Here is a 25,655-nt window from a genome sequence, read left to right on the forward strand (position 1 = left end):
CTCTTTCCATCTTTGTTGCCATTCTTCTTGGAGCTTGTTAGTTAGGACTGTCCCTGCTGCAATAGTGTCTTCTGAGAAAGGAAGTGGTTAGTAGTAGAATGGTAAGAACATAAGACCACCATACTGGGTCAGACTAAAGGTCTATCTACAGTATCCTGGCTTCTGACAGTGGCCAATGCCATGTGCTCCAGAGGGAATAAACAGAACAGGTAATCATCAAGTGATCCTCCCCCATCGCTCATTCCCAGCATCTGGCAAACAGAGGCTAAAGATCCCTGTCCATCCTGGCTAATAGCCATTGATGGACCTATCCTCCATGAACTTATATGGTTCTTTTTTGAACCCTGTTATAGTCTTGGTCTTCACAACATCCTCTGGCAAGGAGTTCCAGAGGTTGACTGTACATTGTATGAAAAAATACTTCCTTTTGTTGGTTTTAAACCTGCTGCCTATTAATTTCATTTGGTGACCCCTAGTTCTTGTGTTATGAGAAGGAGTAAACAACACTTTCTTATTTACTTTCTCCTCACCAGTCATGATTTTATAGACCTCTATCATATCCCTCTTAGTTGTCTCTTTTCCAAGATGAAAAGTCCCAGTATTATTAATTTCTCCTTATATGGCAGCTGTTCCATACCCCTAATCATTTTTGTTGCCCTTTTGTGAACCTTTTCCAATTCCAATATATCTTCAAGATGTGGGCATACCATGGATTTATATAGCGGCAATATGATATTTTCTGTCTTCTTATCCATCCCTTTTTTAATGATTCCCAAGATATCTAATGGTATATTTTTTACTGTATATAAAAATTTAGGTCTCAATCCTTCAACGAGATCTATTCTTGTGAATCATTATATTGACATGGAGTTCCACTAATTACGGATGGGAACTTTTGTGGGCATAAGGTTCCACCCATACTGATGGCATTGCCAGTTTGGGATCTTAGATATTTAACAACTGAAAACTATCTTAAAATTCTACTACCTAGCTGAATTGCCAACAGTCTACCAGTTAAAAGGTTTGTAATTTTCATTTCATTTACAGTAGAACCTCAAAGTTATGAACACCTGGGGAATGGAGGTTGTTTGATTGTAACTCTGAAATGATCATAACTCAGAACAAAACATTGGTTGTTCTTTCAAAAGTTTACAGCTGAATATTGACTGTTAAGCTTTGAAACTACTATGCAGAAGAAAAATGCTGCTTTTAACCATCTGAATTTAAATGAAACAAGCACAGAAATAGTTTTCTTTCCTTGTCAAATATTTTTTTAAACTTTCCCTTTATTGTTTTAGTAGTTAATCTTTAACACAGTATCATAGAATCATAGAAGATTGGGGTTGGAAGATCCCTCAGGAGTTCATCTAGTCCAACCTCCTGCTCAAAGCAGGACCAACACCAACTAAATCATCCCAGCCAGGGCTTTATCAAGTTGGGCCATAAAAAACCTCTAAGGATGGAGATTCCACTACCTCACTAGGTAACCTATTCCAGTGCTTCACCACCCTCCTAGTGAAATAGTTTTTCCTAATATCCAAACTAGACCCCCCCCCACTGAAACTTGAGATCATTGCTCCTTGTTCTGTGGTCTGCCACCACTGATAACAGCCTAGTTCCATCCTTCTTGGAACCCCCCTTCAGGTAGTTGAAGGCTGCTATCAAATCCCCCCTCACTCTTCTCTTCTGCAGACTAAATAAGCCCAGTTCCCTCAGCCTCTTCGCATAAGTCATGTGCCCCAACCCCCTAATCATTTTCTTTACCCTCTGCTGGACTATCTCCAACTATCTCCAGATGCAGACTGAGGACTGCGGATACCCCTGGAAGGGAAGAGAACCGAGGGGCACAGCCGGAGGGCTGTGTCCAGAAGATGAAGTCACAAGCCAGGGAGCCACGCGGGTCCCAGACAAACAGCAGAGCAGACAACGGGGGTGAGACACCACACGTGCAGAGGGTGCTCCACAGCTGGACAGAGCTAATTCCCGGAGCAGCCAATAGGAGGCACCGTGGTAGTGAGTCTGCAACCTGTTACGCAGCCCAATATGCCGTTAGCCTTCTTGGCAACAAGGGCATGCTGTTGACTCATATCCAGCTTCTCGTCCACTGTAATCCCCAGGTCCTTTTCTGCAGAACTGTCACTTAGCCAGTTGGTCCCCAGTCTGTAGCAGTGCATGGGATTCTTCCATCCTAAGTGCAGGACGCTGAACTTGTCCTTGTTGAACCTCATCAGATTTCTTATGGCCCAATCCTCCAATTTGTTTAGGTCACTCTGGACCCTATCCCTACCCTCCAGCATATCTACCTCTCCCCCCAGCTTAGTGTCATCCGCGAACTTGCTGAGGGTGCAATCCATCCCATCATCCAGATCATTAATGAAAATGTTGAACAAAACCGGCTCTGGGACCGATCCCTGGGGCACTCTGCTTGATACTGGCTGCCAACTAGACATCGAGCCATTGATCACTAACCGTTGAGCCCGATGATCTAGCAAGCTTTCTATCCATCTTATAGTCCATTCATCCAATCCATAATTTTTTAACTTGCTGACAAGAATACTGTGGGAAACTGTATCAGAAGCTTTGCTAAAATCAAGGTATATCATATCCACCGCTTTCTGCATATCAAGAGCCAATTATATCATCACAGAAGGCAATCAGATTGGTCAGGCATGACTTGCCCTTGGTGAATCCATATTGACAGTTCCTGATCCACTTCCTCTCCTCCAAGTGCTTCAAAATGGATTCCTTGAGGACCTGCTCCCTGATTTTTCCAGGGACTGAGGTGAGGCTGTAGTTCCCCGGACTCTCCGTCTTCCCTTATTTAAAGATGGGCACTATATTTGCCCTTTTCCAGTCATCTGGGACCTCCCCTGATTGCCACAAATTTTCAAAGATAATGGCCAATGGCTTTGCAATTACATCAACCAACTCTCTCAGCACCCTCAGATGCATAGGTCCGGCCCCATGGGCTTGTGCATGTCCAGCTTTTCTAATTAGTCCTTAACCTATTATTTCACCACTAAGGGCTGCTCACCTCCTCCCCATACTGTGCTGTCCAGTGCAGCAGTCTGGGAGCTGATGTTGACATTGAGTACTTCAGCTTTTTCCACATCATTTGTCACTAGGTTGCCTCCTGCATTCAGTAAGGGTCCCACGCTTTCCCTGACCTTCTTCTTATTGCTGACATACCTGTAGAAACACTTGTTGATACCCTTCACATCCCTTGCAAGCTGCAACTCAAATTGTACTTTGGTCTTCCTGATTTCACCCCTGAATGCTCGAGTAATTTTTTTTCCTCTAGTCATCTGTCCGAGTTTCCACTTCTTGTGAACTTCCTTTTTGTGTTTAAGCTCACCAAAGATTTCTCTGTTAAGCTAAGCTGGTTGCCTGCCATATTTGCTATTTTTTCTGCATGCAGTTTGTTCCTGCGGCCTCAATAAGGCTTCTTTAAAATACAGCCAGCTCTCCTGGATTCCTTTCCCCCTCATATTGGCCTCCCAAAGGATCCTGCCCTTCAGTTTCCTGAGGGAGTCAGAGTCGGATTTTCTGAAGTCCAAGGTCTGTATTCTGCTGCTCTCCTTTCTTCCTTTTGTCAGGATCCTGAACTCGACCATCTCATGTCACCGTTGCCCAGGTTGCCACCCACTTCTACTTCCCCTACCAATTCTTCCCTGTTTGTGAGCAGCAGATCAAGAGGAACATGGCCCCTAGTTGGTTCCTCCAGCAATCCAGGAAGTTGTCCCCAACACTCTCCAAAAACTTCCTGTCTGTGCACTGCTGTATTGGTCTCTGAGCAGTCCGTGTGATTGAAATCCCCCATGAGAACCAGGGCCTGTGATCTGGAAACTTCTGTTAGTTGTCCAAAGAAAGCCTTGTTTACCTCATCCTCCTAGTCTGGTGGTCTATGGCAGATGCCTACCATGACATCACCCTTGTTGCTCTCACCTCTAAATGTAACCCAAAGACTCTCAACAGGCTTTTCTCCAGTTTCATACTGGAGTTCTGAGCAATCATACTGCTCTCTTACATACAATGCAATTCCTCCACCTTTTCTCCCCTGCCTGTCCTTCCTGAACAGTTTATACCCATCCATGACAGTTCTCCAGTCATGTGAGTTACCCCACCAAGTCTCTGTTATTCCAATCATATCACACTTCCTTGACTGTGCCAGGACTTCCAATTCTTCCTGCTTGTTTCCCAGGCTTCTTGTGTTCATGTACAGGCACCTCAGATAACTAGCCAATTGCCCCACTTTCTCAGTATGAATCAGGAGACCTCCCCTGTTGCACCCAACTCCTTGTGTTTCGTCCCGGTATCCCACTTCCCCACTTATCTCAGGGCTCAGGTCTCCATCCTGTACTATACTGTATGTGTTGTTGTTTTTTTTTTTTTTGTCTCTGCTGCTCCCTGATTGTGTATTTCCCATTCCAAATGAGATGTGTGGTTGACCAGTCAGTTTGTAACTCTGGTGTTCGTAACTCTGAGGTTCTGCTGTATAGGGATAATTACCCATTGCTCTCAGCCTGTTTTCATCTCCCTGTCATACCTCTTGTGATATACTGAAAATTTGGCAGTATCTTTGATTGTTTCTGGAGTTACAAAAAGGGTTATGCCTACTTGGACATCTAAACACTTCTAAAAATCTGGCTCCCCACATAAGCTAAATTTAAGCCTTGTTGAAAAAAGGGACAAAGGAAAGGCAGGGCCTTTACACATGGATATTTTTCTTGGCTCTGTGATTCTCTGCAGGAAACTTAGTATAGCAAAGGATTCAGCAAAAGATAAGCCTTACTCATTTTTAAAAAAAATATCATGATAATTGCATAGAAAAGCATTAGATATCTAGGAAGCTGAATATCTTTAACAATTGTCACTGTAGCAGTGATCCTAGAGAAGGTGTTCAGAGATAAAGTGGATCAAATTAAGCTGTGGTGTTACTCCACTATATTGTTTTGAATTGAATTATACCTATGGTGACCAGATGTCCCAATTTTATAGGGACAGTCCCAATATTTAGGCTCCCCATCTCTTGTCCCGATTTTTCACACTGGCTATTTGGTCATTCTAATTATACCAGAGTTATATCTTCCCCAGTATCTTTAATTTTCAGTCTGCTTTTACTTCCAGCAACAAAATCAACTAAATTGGAAGCTCTAGTAAGGAGGGCAAAGAATCCAGTGATCCATGGAATAATTATTTCCAATTCACTCAGTTTTTGCTGTTGAAAAAAAATCCGTTTCTTTAAAATGTAAAGAGATTATGTCTCCTGGATGTTTTCTGTTTGGTTCTATGAACAAGTCTTAATAGGTCCCTTGAAGGTATTTGGTTAGCTCTTGTGTCAGCATGTTTTGCATTACCAAATACCGGAATGTGGGATATTTTCTCTCAAGAGAACTGTGTGACACCTTCAAGGTTGTGTTCAGGGTAGAGCTATTTTGTAATCCAGGCACGTGATACAAGAACAGATATCACTCTCTATATTAATAAAGGAGAAAATCTTTAACAATATATCGAGACATTAATCATATTAACCATATACTTAGCAGTGTAAGTTCAACTGTATTACATTTCTCCCCTGCCCCCTAGTTTTTATATTACCTAACATTGAGTGTTTCACCAGAGAATGATAATTCAGGCAATTTTAATAGTATTTGACCATGTGAGGACTTTTGCAGGAAGAAAATTAATTATACCGTAGCTAATTTTTTTTAAGAGACGTTTTATTAAAAGCAATAATTTCAGTTAGATTTCAGAGCTCCTGACAGTGATTTGCCTTGGTTTGCTAGGCAGGATCTCAATTGGTTTTTGAAAGGCCCCAACAAGAACAGCATCCTGCCCCCAGAGATACAAATAATGAATTTAAAATACCTTACCTGTTGAAAGTAATCTTTTAAAAATAATAGCTTTTCCAGACCTGTAGGAGGAAATGGTTGTTAAATATATATTTTTCTTTTTCGAACGTTTTCTACATTTTTTATATGAATATTGTGAATACACTATATTTGCTTCTTTAGAGGGTTTTCCTAGTAGAAGCTCAATAATTCTTATTATTTAATAAATAATAATTATCATAATTTGCTAAAAGACACACCTAAAAATGGTCACAAACAATAGCAAAAGAAAACAAATGAAAAAACACCTACTTCTTAGCAAAGTTTTAAGCAGAATGTTGTAGTTAAATTTTATATTAACAGGGCAATATTGGTAGGCTCAAGAAATCTAGAAAAGTAATTTGAACAGTCTAAAAATATATAAAAGTGCCTTCCTGTATGGAGTCCTATACCGGAAGGCACTGTATAGAAACTATTTTCTTCCCTTTGTTTCTAACAATGAAGATAAGAACTGTTTCATGGGAGAATCATCTTTAAAACACCTATCCTCATGTATTAATCTTTAAACAAATGTGGTAGAATGAATCAGTAGAAAAAACTGTCTTGTCATTTTCTTAAGAAATAATTTTCGTAGTTAGAAATAAGTTGACACACTGTAAGCATAACAGAGAAAACAAACTCCCCAGTCTGAGGTTCAGCTCTGGGGGTGGAGCCCCACCTGCTCAGACGTACTCCTTTCCTTCGGTCTCCGATGCAGCAACTGGAAAAGTTCTTTAGCTGAGTACCAGTACAAGATGAAGGGAGTTGGAGTTAACCACTTGCTCACTAAGGTCCATGTAGTGCCCCTGCTCCTTGTCACACCAACTTTCTGACACCCTTAAAAAAAAACACCAGTGTTTTCAAAATGATCTAAACTTTTGTATAAAGAATAACAGAATTTATTTAAAAAAAATATAATAATGAACAAAAGAAAAAAAATCAAACTTACTTTGTGGAGGCTGCCACGTCCAGTTTAAATGACAGGAAATATCTGAAGTTAGGACAGCAAGAAACTCATTCTACAATGGGAAAAGCCATGAAATTTGGACACAGATTTTAGGCAGCTTTTGAAGTGCTCACCTTGATCACCAGGATGCAGCTTTGATGGGGTCAGGAGCAGTGGAGATATTTTCAGGGCCAGAGGTGGGGGAGAGACCTCAACTGGGAGCACGTGAGTAGTGCTCCTTTCTTTTCTCTCCCCCCCACGCGTTGGCTTCAGTGTCTGGGGGCTACTTTTCTCTTTCCCCAACCCCCCATTTTAGTCATGCTCAGGGTACAGGAAGGAGTGTATGGGTGGTGCCATATGATGCACATAGGGCCCAGGCTCTGGGACTTGTGCTGCCCACTGCTGCCACCACTGGGTGGTGAGGTAATGATGGTGGCTGGTCTGCTCCTTTTTTGGGGAGTGGAGCAGGAGGTGGGTTGATACAGTTTGCCACCTAGCCATTGTGGGTTCCCTGTTTCAGCCCTTTATCACCCTTAATCTAGTTCCTGGGTCTCTGCTGTTGCTGGGGCTAGGCTGATCACCAGTTTTGGGGTTTGGAAAGGATTTCTCATGTGGCAGAACTGGCAACCTTCTGGTCTGGCCTGGGGGTTAATGATTAAGGCGGATTAACATTTTACATCCCTAGTTCCTGTGTGGTTGGTGGGTTGGAAAGTGTCCAACTGAGGTCCCTGTAACTCAATGGGCTGCCTGGGGGTTGGTCCTGAGCACAGCATTGTATGGTGAGGGGGTGTGCTTCTATGTTGCGCACCTTGTCGTTCCCCTCATTTTATCACTTCTATCTCTGGTGTCGAAGAGGGGAGATGGTTGGAGCACTGGGTTCAAGTCAAGGTCTGGCAGCAGACCTGGGGGAGGGAAGGAGGCATGATCTTCATGCTCACCATCAGCTTATAGTCCACCCAGGGGACTTTATGCTCATTGAGAACCACAATAGAACAACCCTGCCAAATAATTTGGGAGTGATTATCCCTGTTAGGTAATAGTTTTAAATAAAGTTTTGGCCTTTGCATTTAACCATGTTACTGTGTCTTTGTCTCATTGTTTCTGGGTCCACATCTAATTTCAGCTTGAATGCTTAAAATGGACTGCCCAAGAGAAAACTACTGCTTTTATTAATTGTATTCTCTTCTCAGAGAAATATGTAGAATATCAGTTATGGTTGAATGACATGACTTACTTGGGGAAGTTTTATTTTCCCTAGGGTAAACAGGTGTCTGGTTTTCAACCGGAACACCCGGTCAAAAAGGGATCCTGGTGGCTCCGGTCAGCACCGCTGACGGGCCGTTGACTGTTCAGTTGGCAGTGCCGCACAGCGGGATTGGCAGGCTCCCTGCTAGCCTCCACGCGGCCCCCGGGAAGCAGCCGGCATGTCCCCCCTCCAGCTCCTATGCATGGGAGTAGCCAGGGGGCTCCACACACTGCCCCCTGCCCAAGTGCCACCCCTGCAACTCCTATTGGCTGGGAACCATGGCCAATGGGAGCTGTGGGGAAGGAGCCTGTGGACAGGGCAGCGCACAGAGCCGTATGGCCATGCCTCTGCGTAGGAGCCAGAGGGAGGATATGCCGCTGCTTCCAGGAGCTGACTGAGGTAAGTGCCGCCCAGAGCCTGCACCCCTGACCCCCTACCGGGCCCCAGCCCTGATCCCCCTCCCACCCTCTGAACCCCTCAGTCCCAGCCCGGAGCCCCCTCCTGCACTCCAAATCCCTCATGCCCGGCCCCACATCAAAGCCTGACCCCCAGCTGGAGCCCGCACCCCAACCCCCTACCCCAGGCTGGAGCCCCCTACCACCACTCTGAACCCTTCATTTCTGGCCTCACCCTGGAACCCGCACCCCCAGCCCAGAGCCCATGCCTCCTTCCACACCTCAACCCCCTGCCTCAGCCCAGAGCCCCCTCCCATACTCCAAACCCCTTGACTCTACCCCCCAGCCTGGAGCCCCCTGCTGCACCCCAAACCCCGAGGAGGGGTGGGACAGGGGCGGGCAAGGTGTTTGGTTTTGTGAGAGTGGAAAGTTGGCAACCCTACTTTTCCCGCCTTTGCATTATGCAATTAAATCTAAAATAAAGATTTTATTCTTCACCAAGGAGCCACTCCCTCTTTCTCCATTCCAATACTCAAGGGAAATTAAAGGTGACACAAATGGCATTGTAAATTACATTGGTGAGTCAGTAGAAGTGTAAATTGGTATAACTTACATACTAAGGCCTTGTCTAATTTACAGAATGTAGGCATTCTGGGGCATAATTGAAACGTCCTCATATGTCTCTAATACACTATGCTTCTACATGCTAAGTTAATACCAGTGGTACATAAGTGTTCACATAACTGTTGGAATTTCACTTGTGGTACAAGGCTAACTACCCTGTCGTTCAATTTGCACTAGTGTAATGATAGCTTGTATAGCAAACTGACATAGTAGCAGTTTCAGTTTAATGGGTCTCTCAGTGCACCAGTCTCTCCTGCAGTGGCCTCACTGGTTGATTTTCTGTACTCTACTGACCATCATCTGCAATCAAGTATTCTGGGAGCCTCCACCTGTACAAACTGTGCCTCTTAAATCTCACTGTGTGCATTGTCTCCGCTTCTGAGCGATCCCTGTGTTTCAGTGCTAGCCTGCCACGTTGGTTTTGGATCGTAACTCAGGAGAAGCCTCCATACACCTGGCTTGGTGAGGAGATACAATCCCATATATACCGCTTCATAATTGACTATCGTAAAAGCTGGCCCCTCCCAGGGTATCATGGCCACTGTGAAAGAGTCCCAGGAGAAGATAAAGGCTTTCAAGCTGTGTTTTACTGCAAAGATGCTCTGATGAAAGGAGGAAAGCTTTCTCTTTTTCTGAAAATTTAAAACTGATTCATGGCACACAGGAGCTGGATTTAATTGTGGACAGCACTACAGCACCCTATACTATGTTGTTGAGAGATCAGGAGGGAGGAAGATGTCACAGCTAGTACTAGGAGCAAAATTGAGTATGTGACTGAGATTATGCCACGATCACAAGACCTTCTCAGGTAGATGGCACAGAAATGGGATGTGAGAAGTTCAGAAAGAGGAGGACGAAGGAGATGTGCTGTCCCTCTACATAAGGTATGTTGCTTTTTATTGTTTTTGCAGATTTCGGCTTTTTCTGCATATTTGCTACAGTGGTGAAGTCGGTAGAGTATATGTATATATTGCTCTGTCACCACTTTTGTTGTTTTGTTAAATAGGCAGGTGCATCCTTACAAGAAGGTGGAGATGCTATAACTTCCTCTACTGACTTCACCACTGTAGCATACATGGCAGCATTTCCACACACATATTCATAGCTTGCTTTGTAAGATTGATTGATGAGTTGTGCTACATGACCAGCCTCAATATGGTTACAAAAAGGGTAAATGTAAGTGTGTGTAAAAGTGAGAACAACACAGAAGCATTTAAAATGGCAATATATATATTTATTTCAATAAGGCTGGTTTGTAGATTATGTTGTTTGAGACAGTCCATAGGGTGCTGGCAGCAACCAGACCAGGACACCTGTCTAGTGCAATCACCTTTCATTCTGCTTTCTGTTAATCTCATGAAACATGTGTAATAGCCACCTATTTAGCAACAAGCAGAGGAAACAGGGACAGAGGCGGTGGGAACCATGGATCTATCCAAGCTCCCTTCTGTCAGCCTGCAAGCCGAGGACAGCAATGTCATGTACTAATGTGCCCTCAGTGTTTGGAGGTAATCTCTGGTTAAATTAGAGCTCCCATTTGGCAATTAAATTGGGTGATCAAATGTACCTTCTCCATGTCCCCACTGAAATTCACTTGTGACTCTTCACCTCCTGAGGTTGTTTCATGTTAAAAGCAGCTATAAAGCAAACGTATTGGTCTTTCCCCCATTCAGTCTAAGGCCTGGTCTACATTGCAGGGGAGGCGGGGGAGGGAGGAGAGGGAATCGATCTGAGTTACGGAACTTAAGCTATGTGAATAACGTAGCTGAAGTCAATGTACTTAGATCTACTTACCGCGGTGTCTTCACTGCGGTAAGTCGACAGCTGACTCTCTCCCATTGACTCCGCCTGTGCCTCTCGCCCTGGTGGAGTACCAGAGTTGAGAGGAGAGCACATGGCGGTCGATTTATTGCATCTAGACTAGACGAGACGCGATAAATTGACCCCCACTGGATCGATCTCTGCCTGTCGATCCAGCAGGTAATGTAGACAAGCCCTAAGAGGATCATTCCTTCCTTACTCATCTGAGAAAAGCTGTTTTGGCCTGCAGTAAGTAAACATGGTACTACCACATCTCCAAACTCTTAACACTTCACATCTTCCCAATCACCAAACTCCATAAGGGGAATTAATGACAATGAAATAGAGAAAGGAGGTGATAATGCCCTTGTCATCTTGAATCCTCCATCACACCACCTTCCTAAAAGTAGTTGGAATTCAAAAGTGAACATAAAATAAGTTTTACTATATTATTTGCTATTCCAAGTGTGGGTAGTGCATTCATACCTCTTCCTAACCCTGTTCTTCTTTCTCAGTTCACAGCCCATTGCTCCACCAATGCCAGAGTCAAGAAATGCCAGCCTATCTCAGACCAGGCAATTAAATGGGCATTCAGGAGCTCAAGTGGCAGAATGTTTGACCAATATCCATGCCAAGAAGAGGAGAACAAGGGCAAAATCATTCTTGAGTTTAAGAAGAATACAAAAGGGGTTAGTGACAGCCTATCAGAAGGGGAGCAAGATACATAAGTTTGAGGAGAAACAAAAGGCTTCATTTGAACACCAGAAGAAATTCAGGTTTGAGGACAGCAATGGATGGAGCAAGTCGTCATGAGAGGGAAATGTGTTTTTTGTAGCAGAAGTTCTACAGTGAGCTCTTCAGAGAATATATACAGACATCAAGATGAACTAGAGGATCCCAGCCTGTCCCTGCACAAGTCCATTCACATATGCGGCATGTATCAGCTTCTGAATTCAGTACCATGGCACAGGCCAATAGCAGTGCATATTACACCCTCTGATTTTCACCTGTTTCCTCCCAAGGGGCATAATCATGGAACTCCAGCCCAGACTTACAGAGAATGGAAATCAGAAATCCATACAGCATTTCTTTCCCATGGTGCCTAGCCCTAGTGGCAGACCATGTTTTGTTTTTGTGTGTGATTTTCTTGCATTGTTTTGTTCTGATCACTTTATTGAAGATATTCTGCATACTTTATATTAAAGAATGTTGATTCTCAGCCTTTGTCTTTATCAAGATGTCAATAAGCAGATTTTATTAACCCCCCAAGCATCTCCTCATTAAATTATATTCAGCACCTGATTACTTTACTCTTCACTACTCATAAGCTTCCTTATGCAATTGTTATATAATCAAATTATTAGTGAATATCCATGTTTAATCCTGCCACCTGCAAATAAAACAATCCTAAATAACAATAACCAATGAATATATTATAGTCTGGTACATTTATAGGTGCTCCTCTTTGTCTCCTCACATTCCCCTGCATTTACAAATATAAACTGCATAGTATTTCTGAATAGGTCTACACACCTGGTGCTAGCGGCATTTAAAGTATCAGGCTCCTCTGCTTGTCTCTCTGGCTGTGCATAATTTGTATCAAGTTCCGTGGCTTCCACAGTCTTTTAAACACCTTACCCTTGCTTTCATTAATGTTGTGTCGACTATAACCAGGAGATATTATGATAACCTTATATGGATTGCACTGTCGTGTGTCAGCAGGTGCTGCCACATTTCTACAATTGTCTTGCCACTTCCTTTTCCCTTGTGAGTGGAGCTCACATCCCTGTTAGTCTGGCACTGAAACTTCAGGCCCAGCTCCCTATATAGATAAAGGTTTCCTTCCTCATCCAGAACTTCTGCAGCCACTGCTACTTTTCCAAGGCCTTGAGAACAATAAAGACCCACGAGTGTGGGGTTGAAGTCTTGACTAAAAATGGCATTGCACCAAGCAAATGTCCTTTTCAGGTAATTCATGGAGGCAACAGAGCTCCTCACTGGAGTTGCAGCACAAATTCCGTTTACTGATGATCTTTGTCTCTGGCTTTCCAGCTGCATACCTGAAACAGCCTCTATTGCCCATGATCCTGGGGCTTTAATGGCACTAGGTAAAGAATTTTCAGCAGCTGCAGCAAAAAATTGGGTCTCTGAGCTATGAGCAACCTGATTGTTTTGGTTGGTTGCCATTATGTTACAAAACTGTGTATATCTTAGTGACCTATGGGAGTTTGACCTCTTTTCTCACATTTCCCTAGAATTGCTTTCAAAATTCCCACAAGTCACTGCTGCAAGGAAGTGTACTTTGAGCTTGATGATAAGTATACAGAAAGTAGTACAACTCTGATGCTTGACAAGAGTGCTATGCGTGGACATGAGACAGTACTGCACCCAAAACAGGATGGTTAGTCTGGAGGCACTGTACTGCTATTATTTATACTGGTGCAGTCTGACTAATTCACTTACTAATGGTACCATCTCTAGCGTAGATGCTCCCTGACAGAGCAGAAGGGTAAGATTGTACTAGAAAAAGCAACCAGCAAGAAAATATAAGATAAAGCAGAGGCCCATTCAATTACTTCAATGTAACAGTCTAAATGAGTGAGAAAGAAGGGAAGGTAACTATTCTCCAACAGAGAGTCTGTATTCTCTTCTTATATTTCCTATCACAGAAGCCTTGTTACAAAGAGATAATTACTGGTTCTCTTTGCTGTCAAACAGATCTGTTTCCTATTCTTCCCATACCTCTACCAGTTTCTGGAAAATATCTAGATTCAGACCTATGGTTTTGCACATATAGCTATTGTTAACATAATTGTTAACATAATCTGCCAGGTCTGCATGGATGAGAAATCTATCAGTGCAAATATCTAAAGAATTATGATCAAGAATCTGTATTTGCAAGCAGATTCTTTCTCCCTTGGACATGCCCTGCTTGCAAATACAGATTCTTGATCATAATTCTTTAGATATTTGCACTGATAGATTTCTCATCCATGCAGACCTGGATTTTTCTTTCTTGTTCAGATAAGGTCTTTATACTCTATTAGAACCTTTCAGAAGCCACATATGAATCATCTGTAGAATGTTGAAAGCTGCTAATGGCTTCCAAATTATTAATGCTGATTAGTTTATACTCTATTTCTCTCCACTGCAGACCAATAACCTTACTTGAATTGTCCATTTAGAGATGCTCTCCAACACATCCTTGGAAAGCTAAGACCAAAAAAATGGGTGTTGAAAGTGGGAGAAAAGAATGAAGCTGAAGAAGTATCATTAATGACCTCCAGAACAGTAGATATTCTCCAGTTCACTTCTGTTAGACTAACCTTGTGATCCCAATTTTTCTGTTTATTTCTCTCCTGGAGCAGACACGCTTGCAGTCCAAGTAATAAAAGTTGTCATCCAAAATATAGGTAGTTATGATAGCCCCTCTCCTAAGATTTTATCTAACTTTCATTACGTATCTGTTTCTGTGGTCATGATTTTTTGACAAAGCTATAGTTTTTCCTCTCTTTCCTGAGGGAAATTCTGTTCCTGTGTAAACCAAATTGATAGTTAATCTTCAAAATTCCAACTCTCTAAGCAGCATTGATTTTTCTTGATTTACCACAAGCCCTAAAGCTGTAAGGAAGTAGCCAACTACTTTGTAATGGAAAGATAAGCGTTCTTGAGACTATGCTATTAATAGCATATCAGCTAAATAAACCAGTAATCTAATTCCATTGCTTGGGGAGACATCACCCTCATGATTAAAGTAAACAACCTCGGTGCCACTGATAGGCCACATATAATTAATTTAATTTGATACTTCTTCCCCTCCCAGCAAAGTCTCAGCTATATCTTGTACCTGTCCTGCATTGGTACACTTGGCTATGCATTTAAAAAAAACTGTGTAGTCATTAATTATTCTTTGCAGGCTACAACCTTCAAATCTTTCAAGCTGTCCATTCTGAATGTTTTGATTCTTTACAACGCATTTAAATTATTAAAAATCAACATGGCTGCACACTCCCCTGAGGCTTTCTTTACTGTAAAGAGGATGTTTCAACAGATTCCGGTTCCCCACTTTCTGCTTCTTCTGTCAACTCAAACATCCCAGACGTCATATGGTCTTTTATCTCCTGTCTCAAAGTTGACCTGGACTCCTTGTCTAATGAAACACTGAGAGGCTCTCATACTTGAAAAGTGCTTCCATGAAATATACATTTAGCACTTCTTGTTGCCTAGGGTAACAATGTATATAGTGACTATAACGTCTTCTAAATGATCATACCTTCCAGAAATACGCCAGTAGTTGTGCTGATGTAGTACTGCTAGTATTTTAAAAGCTGTTATCAGCATCTTCACAAAGTGTTTTAACACGTCTCTTTCCTTATCAGAATGCATCATTTTCTGTTAACTGATGGCTCACTTTCTACTGGGAGACTGAATCATGGCCAATGGTTCTACTCATTCTACTCCACTTTCATTTGGTAATTTGGTGCTGTGTACGGCACCCAGCTGTCACACCACTGAACACTTGCAACCCATGTTTTTCCATCAGCTGGCATTTGGGCTTCTGGATGGCCTCGGTTGTCTTCTTTGATTAGTTCTGAGAACATTTCTAGAGGTTAAATAAATACTCAAGTGTCCCACTCTTTGTCCCCTAACAGTTCCTACACAATCACCAGCTGAATGGGCCAACTCGCATCCTTCAGATAGGTACAAATCACGCAGTGGTGATGCCTCAAATTCCCCCAGTATTTTTCATCCAAAACATGACATTAGAATTAGAATATCAAATTCAAATAGCTGGGAATCTGGATTGAAAATGTACTGTCTACTTCCTCCTCCTCTTACTGTGCATCTCTCAGTATCCACAGTTCAACTTGTCTTCTACTTTCCTTCTTTAGTATTGTTCATCCTGCTAGTACTCCTGTCAATTTACTGAATAGCAGATGTAAATCTTGCACCATAACAAATTATAATAATAAAAACTACTTTTTATTTCCATAATGCCTTTCATCCAAGACTGAAAGCCCCTACAAATATTAATAAATTATGCCTAAGAACAGCTCTGAGAGAGGTAGATCAAGCATTAACTCTACTTTACAGATGGAGAAATTGAGACACAGAGGGCTTTCAGTAATTCGTCTTAGTTCATAGAAGAAATGACTGAGAACAAAGAATAGATCCCAGATATTTTAATACCCATTCTTGGGCTTTTAGCCACAAGCTCATCCTACATATCCTGACTTTGGTTGATTCTGAAAAATCCAGTCTGTCAGATAATATATGTTTGTGACAGGGTTGTAAAGATGGAATTAATTTTTATGTATTATGCATGCTATTTATAATTACTCATATATACAAACAAGTTTACAAAATGTGTATTCTATACTCCCGCTGTATGAGAAGATCCAGGTCAGTCCCTTTTTCTTTAGGCTGGGTTGAGGAATGTTGAACCTCCCCTCTGCCCCAGCAGAACACCAAAACATCATATTACACATTCTCCTTCGCTCATGGTTTTATACATGCAATAATTCAGCTCCCTTTATGCTCTGAATAGCGTGCTTGTGGCTTTACTCATTCTTTCATTCTTAACTGCCGACTGTTCCTATTATAAATACATATCCACTTCAACTTTTCTTAGTTGTGTTCACATCATACTGTCATATGTAGCTGCACCTTTTGGTTACGTGTGTTATCTTGTGAAAAGTCTGGGTTTAGAGTACTGTGAGGCAAAGTTGATCAGTTCTTGCGACTATGGTTCAAGAGAGAGGAGAATCATATCCTAATAAGAGGTATCTTAGCTTATTATACATCATTTGATTTATGATTGTGGAAATAGTTCTTCGCATTTTTGTTGTGGCTTGTCAGTTTTTTAACTGTGAAAACTTCCTTGCAACAATGGATTATTTCTTTAGAGGGACAGTTACCCTCTTCACCACAATACAAATGCTTCAAAATGTTGAGAAAAATCTACATGCTAAATGGTTCTAATGGTAAGCTAACTAAACACTTTTTACCTTTCAGGTTGAAAATTAGCTGCAATATGTATGATGATATACTTCCCCTTATATCTGAGAACCGAACTGAGCCATGAGAATGTCATCTCTTCATGCTCCTTGTCCTCACCACTCTCCCATCCAAGGTGGGGAGAGTCTAAGTCGTTTCTGAATCTGAGTTTTCCCATGAGATACCACATTGTCATGGCTAGTATATTTTCTAAATCACGTTTAAACTTAGAGGTGGTGCTTTCAATCCACAAATTCTGTTAAAGATTGAGTCTGTTTTTAGTAGACAGAGGGAGCCTTAATTATGAAATAATAAGAAGAAATTGATATGGGTCAGAGTACTTGTTCAGAAAGTACGGCAGAACTCTTTATTTTAATGCAAATGAGGGTAGCCATGTGTTTGCTTTGTATTCTTGTCACATTCTCATCCACTTCTGAAGTTATGTTCTGATGCTTGCCAGTTGCTAGAAATAAATACTATACATTCATTTTCACTGATTTTTCAAATGGGTGAATATAGCAAAAATAATTTAAAGTGAATATTTTCAGTTCTATAATACGAAACTATTATAGAACTGGGGTTCTCTGCCAATTGAAGTTACTAAAACACAGGATTTGGGGACTTCATTAGCAGAGTCAAGGAAAGGGTAGGGACGGTTTTGTGGCCTGCAGCATGCAGGGGGTCAGACCAGATGATCATAATGGTCCCTTCTGACCTTAAAGTCTATGAGTCTATGAAACTGAAGTAGATCCTGTAGCTGGTTTTAACCTACGTTTTCAAAAAGTATATCAAAATTTGTCCAACAAATATTTTAAAATAATAAATATTATCTATTTAGTATCTGAGAAATATCATAACACAATAAGAGAGGTTGAACAGATGTACCATTAAATAAAATACTAGAATTAGGCACTTGTAAGAATAGTTTTTTAAAAATGCCTGGGCCCGGAGTGTACATTTTGCAGGCAGTTCTACTGTAGCAAGGCACTAATCAGCTAAGTACCATAATCCTCCTTATAGGGTAAATTCTTACTTGACCTCCAGCTATATACAGCACATGGTAACGGTATTAAACTATAGCCCTCCTCTCATACTCTCAACAGCTTCCCCATTGGGTCAACTCTCTGTCTTGAATTATTAGTATTAGTTTTGTTTTATGCACTGTACCTTTTTCTAGATGACTTATGTCTTGTAATTGTATTTTGGGGGGAAAAGGATTGTAAAGAAATATCCAGCAAGTTGTATCTACTAATTAAGAGACTGTTCATATGATTACACTGAAGCTAGAAGGATTAAATGAAAGTGCTAGTCAGCACAGAAATTGATGTATTCTCATGATCATGATGCTTCCTACTTCCCAGATGTGCAGTGGCTGATCAGAAGGTAATGCCAGGAAGAAAGGTGCTGAATGTGCTTTGTGAAAACAATGTATTATGCTCAGTATTTGTTGTCCTTTTGGGGGAAATTAGGAAAATATTTCTTATTTTAGACAAAAGATTTATTTCAGGGATTGGAAGATAATGTACTGAGCATTAGGCACAGGAGTGTAGCTGTTGTGTCTTTAGCAAGGTCTCATACCCTTGCTGATTTTTTAATTCAGTATTTTAACTTGAACGACATTATCTGTAGCTTATAGAATTTCCTTGCAATACTGCATTTGTTTTAATTGTAGTTTATGCAAACTTTTTAAATTCTACTATTAATATTAGTGTTTTTCTGTATCTCGAATGCCATTTCTTAATAGTTCAGTACATAGTTTGTGGACATCCTTCCTTTTTATTCATGTGATCTCCTTTACATTGTGCACTCAATTATTATTTAGCTCACTCTCCATTTTTTATTTTACTACTGTATTATAATTGGTAAAGGGCCTCATTCTTCTCCCACTGATTGCAATCAGAGTGGGATTGAACCTAATAATTTCAATGTGCATGGTGACTAGTAAATTTAGTAAAGGAATTTAGCATTTTACTATTATATTCAATACATTAAATAAATTGTTTTCTGGAAAAAGTAGGTCAACTACAGTTCATATAGCTATAAAACATAGAAATCAGTAACTTTGAAAATGTTTACAAATAACTAAAAACCAAAGAAAAGTTCTGGAATATTTTACCTATCTTATGAGGGGTAAGTGTTCATCTGTGAAGCTGACTAAAAAGACTATGAGATCGAAGTATCTAAACTATTAATTTGTCTGTTATTATTTTCATAGTTATTTGCTACAGTGAATTCTCAAGTGTGTGTGTGTGTGTGTGTGTGTTGTTTCCAGTTACTTTCTAAATCATGATAAATTAGTGAACTTTCAAATAAAACTATAGTACATACTTTGGGGCTACAGTTCAAAATTATTACATGATCTTCATAGAGGACATTTTATAAACTTCATGTTTCATAACTATAAAAGTAATTCTGCTCATTTGTTGAGGCTAATTCTGTTTATATTTTTCTAAGTTAAATAGTTAAACATTAATCATATTTGTTGTAAATATCAGTCATAATTAAATGATTAGAGCATCTTTCATTATCAGTATCATTTTCCCACATGCAATGTTCTTGATGCAATAAAGAAAAATATTATTTTTGTACTTAAAAATTGTCATTTTTAAACAAAGGAATCATAGATTAGAAGCTTTGCAGACAAACAAAGGAGTGTCTAAAATCATTTTGGTTCTTTAACTTAAAATGTCAGAATATTTTATTATTTTGGTTGCAGGAAGCAGCTTTTCTTTCTCAGTTTAGCCAGTTTCCTACACAAGTTAAATTATCCTAGAATCAGTGGTATTGTGGAATAAACATGTATTAGATGTATTGGATGCTATGTATTTCACAATGAAAGTCCAGGTTGTTTTGTATATCTCTGCAATCCCATCCTGTTCAAAATGAGGTTATCAGTGATAAATGTCATTATGTTAATGATTTTGTTACCACATATGTCCTTTCACTCTGTTGATACCAGATTGAGCCCATAGTGAGTGTTTTTCTCTATTCCAGTTAAAGCTATCACAGATCAGCAACTGCAGTGTGATTTTTTTCATGCTTCAGTAAATTTTATAACCTTCATTGCAGATTTAACTCAGTCTTGCCTCGAAATTCTTAGATAGAAAGCATTACATCGGTGCAAGGTATTATTATGAAATGTGGTTTGTAAGGAGATTGTTGAATTGAGAAATTAAGTGATATTTCAGATAAATTTTATTTAATGATATGCTTACACAATTCAATGCTGGACCAACTGCAGCACTGTCTGTTCAAAGGACTATTAGTTAAAGTAGCCTGTAAAATGAATATATTTGTTGTGTATCACACTGTAGGCTGCTGAATTGACTCAGCACAAAAACACAGGGTCAGCTGTATGTGTCCCATTTCCCAGTGGAGTGAGAAACCAAATAAAAAGCACAGATATAGGAAAGATTCCATGCAATATAGCATTGTACAGTATGTGAGAATTGGAAAAAGGGTGGTCTGGGGTGAAAGTACTGGTAGTTAAAAGCATTTTTACAGGAAGAGGTTAATATTCTCAATAAGCTGGAGCAATATCTGTTTTTGAAATGTTTGCAAATGGTTGCTTATGAGAATATGATTCAGCAATACTGCGTCAGGAACATTATATACGCAGAATGAGAAAATTACTGAAATTAATACAGATACAGCATTTGTAACACTTACAAAACAGCTAAAATTTGGCTGGATTCATTACTGTGGAAAAGAAAATATAAGGAAATATTTTAATAAAAGAATCTCATTGTAGAAGCACAGAAAAGACCCTGGATATTTCAGCCTGATCTCCTGCACTCTGCAGGATTCTCTCTCTTTAGGTCCAAAATCTGTGGTGTTTTGAGCATTCAGCTTCTACTCTCATTTGCACTTGAGGATTCCGTACCCTACCCTTGCATCTGATGAAGTGGGCATCCACCCACGAAAGCTTATGCTCCAATACTTCTGTTAGTCTTAAAGGTGCCACAGGACCCTCTGTTGCTTTTTACCCAAGAATAGATCATCAATTTCTGTGGAGTCATTCCTGCTGCAGCCAGTGGCCCCAGTGCCTCACCTGCCAAGTCCATGCAATGCTCAGCCCCTGCCTTCCAGCTCACCCTCCTCATCTCTGATAGGTGACACAGGCTGCTGGAAGTGGGGCGAGTTTGGCCAGATGCCCTGGGGGTAGCCCTGGTGCAAGAGCTGTCCTACAGTTAACCCACTGACCACTCAGGTTAGGCCCCATCAGCTCTCCATCAAGATGGGTGGGTGGCACTGTGGGGCCAAAACTTAATGGCATTGCAACCTGGTTCACAGGGGTTGCAGCACTACTCAGGTTTGCCCCCACGGCCACTCTGACATGATGCAAAGCCAAATCTGAGCAGTGCTGCAACCCCATGTGTACCACGTTGCAATACCACTCACTCAGTTTTGATCCTGCCACCCCCCATGTTGACAGAGGGCCAGCCGGGCTAAACATGAGTGGGCAGTAGGATGGCCTACCCTGCTTCTCTTTCCTGATATGGATGTACTGCACATACAGGTGCAAGTGCCACTGATTAGCACTTCGTCACTTGGGCCCAAATGTCTTATGCATCCTTTTAGGATCCAAACATGCAAGGTCCTGAATCTCTCCAGCTCAGGTCCAGGCACTTTTTTTTTGCACATCTCTAAAGGATGGTTTCTCAACTATTTCCTTACAACTTACTGGAGGTTAGGAATCTAAGCATTTTTGAAAATCCCACTAGGTGCCTGTCTTTATCTTTAAGCACCTAGATACCTTTAAAATATGGTCCTTAAAATCTATATGCATTGGAACCATTCTTAAGCAATCTCTCAAAGGAACCAAAATATTGGTAACCAAATAAAAGTGATCATCTCATAAAGGAGGAGCAAAATTTGCTCCATATATTTGGAGATTTTCTGGGGTGGTCTCTTACAAGTAGTTGCAAAATACCCTATGTCTTGTACAGCTTTCCTTGTAGATTTCAAGGGGAAACTGGAGGGAACTAGATGCATGCATTGCTTCTTAAGTGTCTAGTTTGTCACTCTGAGGATTACAATAGTGCCAACTTTTGTGATTTTTGTCACGATTCTAGTGAAAAAATGTCCCTTATTCATGGCCACCATCTCCTATGATGTCCATGGGGCTGAAGCCTGCAAGATGGCCACCATTTCCCTACAGCCTACAATAAAACCTGCCAAGAGTGACCACTCATGGGAGTTAGCAAAAGCAGTCACTTGTAGGAGGTTGTCTCTCTTCAAAGGTACAGTATTGTCACCCTTACTTCCGAGCTGCTGCTGCTGGTGGTGCTGCCTTCAGAGCTGGGTGGCTGGAGAGCGGCAGCTGCTGGCTCTGCCCAGCTCTGAAGAGAGTAAGAAAATGTGGTCTCTGGTCGCAGATGACAGGTGGTCACTCTTCACAATTTCTTCACAGTTAAATTATAGGGGGAAAGTTCTACGGCCTCTGCAAGTAGTCATTTGGGACAGGTAGTTTCTCTTCAGAGGTTGTTGCTAAGGCAGGTTTTACTGTATCTGCATGTGAGGCTGCCCTTAATAAATTTGGCTGCCGCCTCCTGTTTTCAGTGAGATTGAAGCATGTCCATAAGCAAAATGGTGCCATTCTATGGTTCAGGAGGCTGCAGAGGACACAGGGACTGTGTTAGGGTTGCCAACCCTCCAGGACTGTCCTGGAATCTCCAGGAATTAAAGATTAATCTTTAATTAAAGATTATGTCATGTGATTAAACTTCCAGGAATACATCCAACCAAAATTGGCAACCCTAGCGGGGAGCAGCTGGTAGTGGGACATTGTGAAAGGTGGATGAGGATTTTGAGGAGGAGCAGGAGGAAGATTTAGGAGTTGCAGGGGAATGGGGTGCAGAGGAATGTGGGGGCAGGAGGGAAGCTGAGAGGGTGCAACTGGGAGATGGAGGGCACAGAATGGCAGTTCCCTCAGCCTGATGGTAGTGGTGGGTAAGGAGAGTCCCTCTGAGCAGCCAGTTGAATGCAATGTTGCCAGTTCTCACAAACTGATTGTGAGTCATGGGATTTTATTGGCTGAAGGAGAAACTTTTGCAATACCACAGTTTCCAGGGCTGAGCACAAGGCCAGAAATCTGTATGAGCCTCGTGACCAAGGACACAGACCTGTTCTGCCACTGATCCCTGCCTTCATGTATGGTCTTATAACACAGAGAGGCAGTAGAAGGCATGAGAAGGGGTGACCAAAGAAGTGGTATTCCTTGGCCCCAGCTAGAGAAGTCCTTGGACAGCAGGAAGCAGAGAAGATTGCTGCTGGGTCAAAACAGTAATAGGGAAACTGTCATCCATTTCCTATCTCAGGGATGAGGATAAGGTAAATGACATCACCATCTGGGCAGCCAAGGAGAGGTGTACATTTTTGTGTGCATTAAAGGCTGACTTTTCAACCTGAAATTATCACATATGTTGGTAGAGGAATAGAGGGGAGTTAAAAAGTAAAAAAGGCCAACTAAAAACCACAATTTAAAAAAAAAATCTTACAGTTTTTGAGGAGCTGACATAATTTTTGATCTCTTGAGGTTGGCAATGCTGATGTTAAAATAGTACTGAGCAAGTACTGTTTTCATATCACTTCGAAGTAACTCATTTGTGTATGGAAAATATATTTTGAAAACATTTAAGTAAATGGTTTCTTGTACATATTGCATATTCGTCAGTGCTCATTATTATAAATGCCCTCCCCTGCTTGCACGATCATTTATGACAGTGTTGAAATGGCTTTTTTCTCTTTACCAAAACAGTGGCACCTGTGATTAAAAAGTGAACCTAGTTTTTCTAATGCTGGGAACAGAAATAATCTTTCCCAAGAAATTCCTTTTAATTCTTTATAGAGACTAAGGATAATTTGTCAGATCTATAACACTGAAATATTTATATCTTTGAAAATCCAGAAAAATTAATCTTTTTCACAAAAATAAACATACACAGAAAACCCCTAACAAGGTAAATCCATCATCTTTCTAATTCTGTTACATTATATATGATGCAAAATTTTTAAATTGATTATTAAAATTTGTTTCTCAGTAATTTGGTTTGTAGGAAATGAAGAGCAAACTTTTTGGTAAATCATAACTAGACTATGCAACTAGGCAACCAATTATTGTATTTGTAAATAGATGACTATGGTCCAGGCTAAACCAAGTATTTCTTTTTATGTTTATCTATTCAATAACATCTCACCTGTGTGAAAACTGTAAGCCTGTGTCGATAAATGTAGTGCCCACACTGTTATTTTTACATGGGGTATAAGCATAACTTTTTCAACACTTCCTGTAGTGTATGTAGTACAAAATAAGATGATAAACAATTAATTGAGCTGTATGATAGTGGGCTGAACACAGAACTGGGAGCCAGGGAGTGTTGAGAACAATTTCTGAATGTGATATAGATACCCTTTATACTGCAGCATTGGTGAATTGCATGGGATTTTTGAGTGTAGTCACTTTTTTAAATTTAATGGAAACTTACCTCAGCCTATTTTGTTTCTTCACAAAACTCTTGAACTGATTTAAAAACAAAATACAACTGTGGATTTTCCTTTCAGCGAAAAGTCCAAGTGAATGAGAGTCTCATCAGGCTTAGGCTCCACCCACTGAAATCATTGCCATCAAAGAAGGCCGGGGGCGGGGGGGGGGATTTATTTCTTCTCTACTTTGCTTTAAGTACTTATCCTCCAACTTTTCCAGCATGTTGTGGGGAAGGGAATCAAGTAAATTGCTGTTTGAGCAGAAGGAGGTCAGATTACAGCTGAGCTATTTGAATTTCTATGGTACTAGTGATGTCACTACCACACTGTAAACAAGATTTCCCCTGATATGAAGATAAGGATGAGACACACAGCTAAATGTCATAGATCTGGGGGCATGGGGGGGGGGGGAAAGCTTTAAAAAACATGTTAGTGTGAATTAATAGCAAACATGTGTGAAGGTTGCTAGGATTTTTTTCTTTACAGTTCATCTTTAATCTGTTTCAGCTTTTACATCTGAAAAATTGGGATAATATTTATGTAATGTGCCTCACATATATGTTTAAATATAATATTTATGAAGTACTTGGAAGTTGAAAAATACTATATATATTTTTATTAATTAAAAGGAGCAGAAATCAAGCTGCCTGTGCTCATTTTACAATCAAATGGTGACCTTTTCAAAAAATGTGTTAATTTTCAGAAAAATTACCACAAAGATTGCCTTTTTGACCTGATAGTTGGATTTTGCACATCAGAATAATTGACACATTCTCAAGGCCATATTAGCTTTGAATGTGCCAGTGTACTTCTGTAAACACAGCAGTATGATTTCCATTAGTTCATCTAGTTGGGGGAACAAAATTAAGGGTTTTTATAAGACACCTTAAAAGTAGTTAACGACAAAGAATGGATTAGATGGAAGCTCATAATGATCAGTGGGAATTAGCTTGTAATCTAAAAATAACAACAGATATATAAGGTGGTGTTGTAGCCGTATTGGTCCCAGGATATTAGAGAGATAAGGTGAGATTCCACCCTGAGAGAGGTGAAGTCGCAGGGCTAGGCACCTGTGTGGGTTCACTGTGAGACCAGGAAGGGGTCAAAGTTTATGAATGGTAGGAGGGAAAACAGCAAAATAAAGTGCCTTGCATGGTGTCAAGTATCAGGGGGTAGCCGTGTTAGTCTGTATCTACAAAAACAACAAGGAGTCTGGTGGCACCTTAAAGACTAACAGATTTATTTGGGCATAAGCTTTCGTGAGTAAAAACCTCACTTCTTCGGATGCATAG

At 40.8% G+C, this 25,655-nt stretch overlaps 1 protein-coding gene across 18 annotated transcripts in view; it reads left to right on the forward strand.

The window, feature by feature from the left end:
• The window catches only part of RIMS2 (regulating synaptic membrane exocytosis 2), a 767,247-nt gene that overhangs the window by 333,418 nt on the left and 408,174 nt on the right, over nt 1–25,655 (forward strand). The window lies entirely within an intron of this gene.

Source organism: Trachemys scripta, chromosome 2 (genome assembly GCF_013100865.1).
Source record: "Trachemys scripta elegans isolate TJP31775 chromosome 2, CAS_Tse_1.0, whole genome shotgun sequence".
NCBI lineage: Eukaryota > Metazoa > Chordata > Testudines > Emydidae > Trachemys > Trachemys scripta.